Consider the following 11,717-nt stretch of genomic DNA (forward strand, 5'->3'; position numbering starts at 1 on the left):
GAGAGCTTCAGCTTGTAAGATGTTGAACACAACAACCTGATCTAGCTGCTGACGGTGAGCCTCTATGAAGGTTGGTTCAGGTATTGGGGTTGGTTGCTGGAGGAGCTGGAAGATCTGATGAAACAGCTCACTATGCCTGGTGAGTTGAGCTTGGACTTCGTCGGCCTTATTGGCGAGAGCAATGATAGCCTCAGTGTTGGATTAGATTTCAGTCTTCACAGCCATCAGCGACTCCTTGACTTCATAGACCTCAGCTTTGACAGCGTAGAGGTCGTTGGTCAAGTCTTCCTTGAAGGGCATTGTCTTGTGCACCTCGTCCATTTTATCAGGGATCGTGGCGACAACAGGAAGAAGCAACTTCACGTTCTCATCCATATCATAGACTTCAGCTTCAGTCTCAATGGTTGTGGGTTCATTCCCTGAAGGACCTATAAAGTCAAGAGAAAGTTGAGCAGAAGAAGGCTCAAGGTTAGAATAAAAGAAAGAAGGGGATGCTAAGTGTATACCTGAGAGGTTCTCAGTGTCATCTGAAGGATTGACACTGTTATAGCACATACGCCATCTTGAGGATCAGCAACAAGTGTCTAAGGTGCCTCTAGAGGAGCAACCTCAGGTCCTGTGGTGATGGCTTCACCAATGGCGGGGACAACCACTATGAGATCATCAGCGCATGTGATAAAGACCAAGGAGGAAAGAGACGAGATGATGGCTAAGAAAGAATGTAAGTGTTCAGTAGTGGCAATGTTGATATTCACACTTTCAGCAATTTGGGTCACTGAAGTGGTTGGAAGAGTAGCCACTTGTACGACAGTGTCCGAGGAGATCATTAAAGAGCTAGGAAGGGTTAAAGCGAGTGTCTCAAAGGTAAGACTCTTTTCAATAACTGAGACCTTTTGAGAGGCCACAGTTAGATTACTTGGTTTCCCCTTTTTGGTTGTCTTACCCTTCTTTAGAGGACTAAGATGGGCTTCAGACTATTCAATAGTGTACATTGTTAAGGACTATCATTACACATATTAGAGGAACTAATGTTTTGAGTTCATCCAATACCCTACCTGTATATATGAAAATAATGCATCATGCATCAATGAAATAATAGTAAGATACATCAAGGGTGATAACACAAAGCCTTAATTCTGTTTTAAGTTTATATACAATAAGCAATAACAAACTCTCCTCTAGATTCAGCTGAATCAAGTATGATGACAGAAGAATGTGACATATTTGCTTATCAAATCATTACCTAAAATCATATTTGGGAAATAGAAAGTATCGGAATGCATTGACTTTCTAAACTCTCTTGATTAATGCACAAACCAGGGGGAGTAGTAGACAAAAGGAAAAGTCTATTACATATGTAATATTGGTATGTTGTGCTCTTTTCTACACTCAATGTTTTATTTTTCCCATTGGGTCTTGCTCCTTGGTGTAAGGTTTTAGTGAGGCAACAATTTATATATCATTCTGTTTTTCTAACTCTCATGATTAATATACGAATCTGAAAGAATATTAGACTAAAATGAAAAGTCTATGTATTGCAAAGAAATTGGTGCATTGTACTCTTTCCTTCGTCCTAATTTTATTTTTTCCACTAGGTTTTTTTATTTTGGCGTAAGGTTTTAACGAGACAAAAGTTATGCACCATCACTCATTTGACTGGGCACAATGGAGAGTGTTATAGGATAAATGTGCCACCGCCTACAGGATATGACGATTTAAATAAATATAAACATATTAGAGATAAATTATATCTAATATCTATCATAACTATCTACTTGTATCTCATCCTTATTTAAAGGACTTTTGATTAATGAGAATAATAGATTCATTCTCTCCATTTTATTCTTGTTTGCTTTCAATTATTCTATAACATTTTCATATTTCTAAACTAATTTTGTTATTTGGATTTGGGCTTGGGTTTATAATTTAAGAGTTCAAGTTAAATTTGCATTGTAGAGGTGTGCAACATAATTAATACTTGATGGCTTAACAGAATAATTAACGGTGTCAGATTGATGTATTATCGAGGGACAAATTTGTAAAACTACAAATTGATGTATTGTCGAGGGACAAATTTGTAATTTACTAAAAACTGAATAACCTACCTACCAACATCTCAAAAGACTTTAAGGAGCAATCTGCAGATTGAGGCCTACCACTTCCTTCAACACAGTGAAATGTATCGATTTCTCCTCTTCATTGTCAATTTCTGTTTCCGTGTTGCAATTTCAACTTCAACTTCAACTTCAACATCAACATCAATAGGGAGAGTACAGTATCTTCCGGGTTTTCAAGGATCTCTTCCTTTCCATCTGGAAACTGGGTATAAATTCATGTCATCCCTCTGCATTTGCTTTCATTTTCTACAGATTCTATTGCTTTGTAGGTTTGCTAACTCAAATCTTTATGTAGTTATATAGGAGTAGACGAAAATGAAGATTTCCAGTTATTTTACTATTTTATTCAGTCGGAATCAGATCCTAAGAACGATCCATTGATACTATGGATTACTGGCGGTTCGGGTTGTTCTTCCATTTCCGGCCTCGTCTATGAGATTGGTATGTTTTTTTATTTGTTTATGGTAAATCACGTGTGAGTGTGTGTAGTGGTTGAGTAGTTTGATGTTAATGAATTGGTTCCATCAATAATGAATTGAAGAGTTTGACTCCGATTTTTGGTTAGACCTACGGCACAAGTATTTCCACGTGTCTTTTTTATTTAGTTTTACATTATATATTCTAACACAATTTAACGAAAGTGTTGGACCGATCTAGGGAACCGCCCACGTGATATTGTCCGCTTTAGGTTTGACCAACCTCTCACGGCTTTAAAACGCGTCACTGGTAGGACTAAGACTCCCACTTCCTTACAAGGAAGCCGAATCCACCTAGCCTCACCGATGTGGGATGCTCCTGCATTGCTACAGGAGCGTTGGGTTTAAGAATCGCGGATTTGACCGGCTCGAGGGAACATCGAGGCTTTATGTCCCCAACATTCCCCCCCCCCCACATCGGTGCGGCCCTAGCTTTGATACCAATTGTTGGACCGATCTAGGGAACCGCCCACATGATATTGTCCGCTTTGGGTTTGACCAACCCCTCACGGCTTTAAAACGCGTCACTTGTAGGAGTAAGACTCCCACTTCCTTATAAGGAAGCCGAATCCCCCTAGCCTCACCGATGTGGGATGMTCCTGCATTGCTACAGGAGCGTTGGGTTTAAGAATCGCGGATTTGACCGGCTCGAGGGAACGTCGAGGCTTTCTGTCCCCAACAGAAAGTAGGTCCAATAAAGTTCGAGGAAGTACATTACAGTGGAAGCTTGCCAAACTTTATGTTGAGAGAGAATTCATGGACCAAGGTTTCTCTCTCGGCTACATTATGAAATATTAGGGATTTTTGCATCCCTTATTGTTGATTAATGCATGTTTTTTAAAATTAAAGATAGAATTTTAAATTTATTATGGTTTTGTGGAGTACGTGCAACTAAATTACATCTTTATATTTTGAAATAAATTACATTATAATATAAACTTAAATTAAAGAAAGTATACCCAATTAAGATGAGACATTAATAACGATATATTTTAGGGAAATTGATCTAAATGATCATATTTCACAACTAAATTGACTAGTTAATCGTTTTTCTCCGAATTTTACCCAAAAGTTGTTAGGTCCACAATGTCTTATGTCCGTAATTATTGTGGGTCCAATAGACGGACAAAATTCTAGAGTTTTTTTGGCCCAGGTCCATAACCACATGTCCGTAATTATTACAGTTTTGACCCAAAACTCATTTTTCTTGAATCCATAATGCCAGGTTTGTAAGTGTCCACCTTGGGGGTTACATAAAAAAATGGGTTTTGGCTCGAATTCGTAATAGTTGCGGACCGATGGTTACGGACCTGACCCAAGAGCATTGACTTTTGTTGTTTAGTGAGTCCGCAATAATTATGGACCTGTATTGCTGACCTAGTGACTTTTTAATAAAGTCCAAAAAAAATGATTAGGAAATTAATTTAATTATAAAATATAATCATTTGAGTCAATATCCCTCCAAATTACTATTTAACATCCAGTAAGAGGGATCTTGAATGTATTGTGAATTGAGATTGTTTAAAACCATTAAAATATCAATATCAATCTCAATCAATAATATATTATATTTTTATTATATATATATATATTATTTTATATATATATATATAGTTTTTCTCTATGCATATATTTGTATAAATTAGAAGGTTATTCTTGTAATGTAGCGAGATATATCTGGATTTTAATGTTTTCTTTAATTTCGTGTCTGTAAATGTTTTAATACGGTTTTATGTGGTTTTGAGAAAAGAATAATGTTTTTATTTTCAAATAGAATATAAATTTAAAGATATCATAAAATTTTGAAAATAAATATATCAATATTAATATCAAATTAACCATTTAAAAGTTCTTGTTTTTTATGTAATTTCTTTAATTTAATATTTTATTAAATTTAATTTAGATTTAATAACAAAGTAGTTATTTTTGATTTAATAATATATAATTTTTTATAAAAGTAATAATTAAGTATTCTATTAGAAATAGATGATTATTCTAATTATATTTTAGATTTTTTTATTAACTTGGATGTGGATTGGTTGGAAATAATCAACCGAATCAATCCTCGTCAAGTGTCTGGATAACACCACCTCCGCCTCCAAATACTTCATTTCATTTCCCACTCCTACCATTCTCTTCTATCATATTCCATTTATTTTAAAATAAAAAATACATAAAACAATTTCATTTTATACATGAATAAAAACATATGAAACAATTTTATCAAAAAAAAAATTAATAAAACAGTTTCATTAAATTAAACAATGAAATCGATGGTTTGGTTCGATTTGTACAAATGACTTGGTTTGCATTTGATCCCTCTTTTATATCTATAAATCCTAATAAATAAGTAATTTTCGGGACACGTGTCATGTTTCTGTGCGGCGGTTATTGATTTTCCCCGCCTAAACATGTATTTAGACACAATTTTTACTTACGGTTCAAATAAGTCTATTTAAGTGACATGTGTCTCTTCGGACAGTTAATTTCACGTATTCTTGGTATAACCGCCTTCGCTGAGTAATTGGCGGTTCAGAGTTCCAAAATTTGGAGTCCTCCTTTTCAGATTTAGAGGCCCATCCAACGATTTCGCCTCCAGATTTAGAAGTATGAGAGTCAGAGGTCTCTGCATGTACTATGCCTTGATTTGCATGTATTATGCCTTATGCCTTGATCTGTATGTACTATGCCTTGATCTACATATACTATGCAGAGGCTCTGCATGTACTTTATCTTGATCTGCATGTACTATGCAGAGGCTCTGCATGTACTCTGCCTTGATCTGCATCTACTATGCAGAGGCTCTGCATCTGGAGTGAAGCTCCGCATCAAGCACTTAAATTTTTTGGCGTTTAAGCCTTGATCTTCCTTGGAATACAGCACGGGCTCTGTATATGAGACGCTTAACTCTTGAGTAAGAGCTCTGTCTCTTGATGTCTTATGCATGAGAACTCTGGGAAAATTCAGAGTTGTAAGTCTGAATTTAACTCTGGAGTGGTCATCAAAACCTTATTTAAAATTTCAAATTCGGATTTTTGAAGCATTTTTCACAAAGCAATATTGCCCGCCCCTTGGACCACGCCACTGGGGCCGCTGCCCCCGTACCCCCGTCGTTTAGGGGCTTCGCCCCTAAATCAAAATAAACTCAAACAAGTGTGCACTTCACACCTTCCTTACCTGTTCGATATTTATGATGATTACATTGGTCAACAATTTAATCTCATTATACTTAAATGACATTAGTGATACAAATCATCAACATGAAGTCATCAGATATTGGTTATTTTTCAGACTTACAACATAACTCTGAATTGTTCTGTTCCAAACTTAGTTATATAGTTTATTCACAGACTTAGAATACAACTCTGAACTCCTCTTCAGAGTTACGTTTCTGAGTTGTAAGAAGTCAGAATTATTATGACTCAAAGTTATGCTCGTAGATACTTTCTAGACTTAGAAGACAACTCTCTATTCCTCTTGTTCAGAGTCAAGTCCAGAGTAATTTTCCAGCCTAATAATAGAATTCTGAATTCTTGTGTTCCAAACTTATGTTCAGAGTTTTCTTTCAGCGTTAATGTCTGGAGTTTTTCTCGTTTAAAATACCCCGTGTAATACACGGAGTCGAACCTAATATATATATATATATATATATTTATATATATCCAAATTCCTTTTATATATAAAAAATTCAAGATTATTTTATGCATGGAAAAAAATACAAAGATACGTTTGTATTTAAAACACACTGACACATACGCAAAGAACCAACCATACAAAACAATATAACTTAAACATTGAAATTTTGTGGATATACTTGTTTTCCTGTGTTTGTATTCGATCTCTATATATATACATAGATAAAGAGAGAGGAAAGTTCGGTTGTACTGGTTTTCATTGCAAATTAGGGATAAAGGAAAGAGTGACATATATCATCATTCATCATGAATAATAAACCCCATTCATCATGATCATTCATGATGAATATCTCGTGAATGTTTGTTTCTCTCCCCATTTACAATGGAACTTAAGTTTGCAACTAAATCCGCCCTGTACATACACACTCTCTCTCTCTTACACACACATATAAGTAGGATCAAACAAGAAGACTGAGTGCGAGAAGGCCCAAATCACATGTGATTCTGTAGTGAATCACATTCATTTACAACATGTCTAAAAGGATGCGGGCGACCGTCAACGCAACCAAGGTCGTGTGAAATTCGCCAGTGCAAAGGCTCGTTAATACTTATCCTTTGAGACGTGTTGTAGATCACATGTGATTTACTATAAAGTTGCATATGATTTGGCCTTTCTCGTACTTATGATACGTTTGAACCAACCTCTGTGTGTGTGTTTCTCTTTGTGACTATATATGAAGGCATGTGAACATCTTGATCATTGATGATCTGTGAATCTTATTGTAATTAATGCAGATTGCAAACATTATCGTTATAGATATTCCTATTGGTACGGGATTCTCCTATAGAAGATCGGCACAAGCCTCTCGTTCTAATGACTTTCAACTTGCTGAGCAGGCCTATGAATTTACAAGAAAGGTACAATTTCGAGGTGTTCATGGACAACATGTCGTGCTAGATCCAACCCGACCGACCCATTAGAATAGCGGGTTTGGACAACAACTCTAGAAAAATTGGGCATAGCTGCTAGACTAATAAAATTAATGGGCAGGTCTGGGTGATGAAAAAATACCCTAATGGTCAACCTAGCTCGTTTTTATTTTTTGCAATTAACTAACATTTATATCATAAACATTTGATGATTTTTTTTTGTTAAAAAGACTTTAAATGCCCACTTGTTATTACCAAATATGTGATATGGTTTTTTTTGGAAATAACAAGTTACCTTCCAGTCAATTTGTTAGTAAAATAATTTCTTTGTCATATCTTTATCATACATATGGACCTATGCTATATTATTGAATTGAAGTATCAACGTAGGAGGCCTACTTATATATCACAGTTCACATGTGTTGTTGGTCTCTGTCATTGCAAGTTTTGCTTATATTTGGAAGCATATTTCAGTGGTTAAAAAGTCATCCGGAATTCATTTCTAATCCTTTCTATGTTGGAGGAGACTCATACTCTGGAGTCTGGAAGACCGGTCCCTGTCGTCACACAACTAATATCAAATGGTAAGACTTTGAGAAATTTGTGTATTTAGTACGCTTTAAGCATTGATCAAGTAATTATAGAAAGAACATGCATGTGAACTTTCTAATTTACCTTTAACGTGTATATATGTGTGCAGGGAATGAAGCTGGCTGTGATCCTTACATTAATCTCAAGGTGTTTATTGCTACTCCCTCATATGAAATACTTTGGAGCTATTAATAATATGTGTTATATGTTTTCATAATCATAAAATAGCTGAATTAATGTTCATTGCTTTGTAACGATGAAATTGAGCAATTAATCTTCTACGAAATCCAAAACCGTTCCATCAAACAAAACTCCCCCTCAGTGTCTTGTTCACTTACCATCTCCTAGTAGCTAATGTTGAAGACATAGTAGAACGATATATCATTAAATAGCAACAACATAAATACCTAGCAATGACCCTGATTGCACTCCTGCAATTACCAAATAAATTATGGGAGGTCCTTTGAGCAAATATGCCCATCTCAGTTATTTATGGAATCCATACACCACATTGAAAGTCGCATCAATTTTCACTTGAGAGGTGGTACTATACATTTAAGAGTATCCTAAAGGAATAGTTCTCGATCGTGATAAAGTATTATTGATCCACTTTTGGCAAGAACTATTCAGAATGCAAGAACGATCTTGAAGAGAAGCACTACGTCCGTAAAAAGATGGTAAATCAGAGGTGGAGAATCGGAGTATCCGGATTTACCTGAGATATTAGAAATAACAAGGCAATGGGTGCATGGTGGTAGGCTTGGGAGAAGTATTGGTACAATATTTCCTACCACACAAACAACCCCTTTTAAGATTCCTTACGGGCGCGTCGCTTAAGTTGAATAGTATTTGGTAATTTGGAAGAAAAGGTACAAGTATTAGATGAACTTAAAAGGCATTAATCCAAGTCTCGACAAGTGATTAAGAGTTAGCCTGATGCACATATGAGCAAGCAAGATGTGCAGTTTTTGGTGGGGGAATAAGTGTATTTTGAAGGGGGTCTATGTCGAGAAAATAAAACTTATCCTCTTGATGCTAAGTCATCCAATGAATTTAGGAAGATTGCTTACCAACTAAAGTTTCTACCCACATCATCACTTGTGGCACAACTACTATACGACGAGTCATTGGCAACCATTCTCCAATGCCCGTGCTTCTACCAGTATTAACAAATGAGATGTAAGTAGTACTCAGCAACCAGAAATATAGTGGAGGCTACCAAGAAGAGCTCTACAGGAGAAAGAGAGGTTTATATTCAAATGAAAGAAAAGTTTGATGTCACCAGAAACTAGTTTCCAGAGTTACACCTTGACGACAATGCATCTTTGAAGGACAGGAGTAACGATAAGGTTTGGAAAGCACTATCTATGCAATGCTTTAAGGATGTAGAAGAGAATTGATCTGTTGAATGATTTCCATTTTTGTATGAAATTGATCCAGAAAGTCCTTGCCAACTCCCATTGCCTTATTCATGATGTTGTTTCTTGTGCTAACCCAAGTTCTGGATCTCAACTTAATGAAAAATATTTCATAGTGCTTTGGTTGATTTGTTGTGTGATTAGAAAATCGATTTGCTCAAGGGATGAATTTTGTATGACAGGGGTATTTGCTTGGCAACCCTAGGTCTTTTCCAGAAGAAGATAATTTTCAAATTCGATTTGCTAATGGTATGGGACTTATTTCAGATGAACTCTATGAGGTTTGTTTTGCTCCTATGCTATATAACTATCTACTAAATGTACTTGTTTTGACATCTAATTCTCTTCATTGTCCATGTCTTTATAGTCATTGGTCCAGAGATGTCATGGAGAGTATCGATCAGACTATATAAGCTCCAATAACGTAGCATGTCTACAAACTCTTGAGTTGTTTCAACAGGTTCTTTTCTTATTTTACATTGGTTCTTCCGTTGCTCATATATCGATCTTGACACAAGAAAGAGAGATAAAAAAACTAAATGGTCATCTTTCTTGTAGTGCATAGATGGGATTGAAAAGCCCCAAATTTTGGAACCAAATTGTAGTGCTATCGTTCAGCCAATCAAACAGCCCAGTCAAATGCAATTTGAAGAGCAACGTCCTCTTTCATCATTTTACTGTCATGTAAGTTTCTATACTCTAAGCCTTATATATTACTCTACCATATATTTCTTAGAGTTGAATTAATAAAACAACTAGCAAATCAAACGGCAAATCTAGTTATAACATATTCTAGTGGATGGTTTTGATGGGTGCAGGATGAAGTAAATGATCTGATGTCAATTTGGGCTAATGATGGTGGTGTTAGAGAAGCATTGCATATCCGAAAGGTAATACTTTATATTATGCTACTCCCTTCATTTCATGTTCACATCTCTAGTTTATTCGGTGTCTCCTTTTAAAAAAAAAGTGTATTTTGAGATGGAAAAATTCATCATCCTTATTTTATTAAAGATAAATTTATCATTTAGTTAATTAAAAAAAATACAATCATTACACATTTCTGAAATTATATGTGTTTTGAGATGGAGGGTGTAGTTGTAGAATTGTAGTTTTGCTTACACATGCACCAATTACGCAGGGAAGCATAGGAGACTGGGAAAGATGCGGTTCAAATTTAAATTTCACCAAAATATTGGAGGACACTAGACCTTATCATCAAAATCTCAGCAAAATGGGTTACCGATCTCTTATATACAGGTCCTCTTCATTTCATTTTACAACATAAACTGATATTTGATTGTTGGTAAGTCATGCCACTTAACTTTTATAATTTGGTACATGCAGCGGTGATCATGATATGGTTATTCCGCACCAGTCAACTGAAGCCTGGATAAATTATCTCAACTACTCTGTCACTGATCGATGACGATCATGGAAGTATCGTGGTCAAATTGCTGGGTAATGCATCTACACACTTCAAATAAAAACCGTTTTTTAATACGTCAAAATGGTGTAAATGTTTATCATAGACTAGTAATAGAACCTAACAATTATGCTTCGTATATAAAAGGTGTTATCTAGAATGTATTTGGGCATCCTAAAAAGGTTTTTTTGGTCACTTTTAGAATAAAATGTACGATTATATTTTTTATGGGATACTTTCTTTAACATATTTTTATATGTCACTTGTTTTTTGAAAGATATCTTTTTCCAATAATATCATGTAAGAATACTAATAGGACGTGTCTCTAAAAGAACTTGTTAGGAAGCACAAAAACTATCTATTAACTTGTTTTAACATATTTATATACGATATACAATTGTTTAGTCTTATAAATTTGTGTCATTTTAAACACTTTATTAGGATACTTAGATATATCATGAAGAATCGATTATCTTGTAGTAACAGTTGATGTTCTTTCCATTACATAAACAAATGTGGTTATGGTGTTTGTACAGGTACACATAGAGTTATTCCAATATGATGACATATGCCATCGTGAAGGCAAGCAATCTGTGCGAGTTATGATTTTCAGTGTTAACAATTGTTGTTAACTGAAGTAGTTTTGTTACATTACAGGGTGGTGGGCATACAGCTCCAGAGTCCAGAAGAAAGTTTTGCCATGTTCAAGAGGTGGATATCTTATCAACAATTATAACCATCAATGAATATCATCAAACGTTATATCTCCTTTTGTTGAGTGTTCTAAGTAAAGTAGAGGAATAAAAGATGTCCATGAATCGATGTATATGATTCTTGGCTTGTGTATTCATATATGAATAAAGCCACAATTCTATGATTTTTATGTTCAAATGAGTTACTATAATCAATTAGATACGTAAATTAGGGAGAGCGATGTCATCAACGTCGTACGTGATTGTGTATGATTACTACAAAGTTTGCTTGGAATTTCCCATCTAACCAATTTAAAAGCTCTTCTATGATAAATAGGATCGATAAGTCACAACAAAATTATCTATACTATATTATAAAACATTTGGTTCAAAGTTCTTAAACACAACTTTTTATACTTTTAGTACTACATT

The 11,717-nt window shown here is 35.1% G+C and overlaps 1 pseudogene; it reads left to right on the top strand.

Annotated features, from left to right (window-relative positions):
- The first annotated feature begins 636 nt into the window (after nt 1–636).
- On the top strand, nt 637–11,487 carry LOC112502565 (annotated as a pseudogene).
- The last annotated feature ends 230 nt before the right edge of the window (nt 11,488–11,717 follow it).

Source organism: Cynara cardunculus, unplaced genomic scaffold, assembly GCF_001531365.2.
Source record: "Cynara cardunculus var. scolymus isolate 2C unplaced genomic scaffold, CcrdV1 Un_Scaffold_1588, whole genome shotgun sequence".
Lineage (NCBI taxonomy): Eukaryota > Viridiplantae > Streptophyta > Magnoliopsida > Asterales > Asteraceae > Cynara > Cynara cardunculus.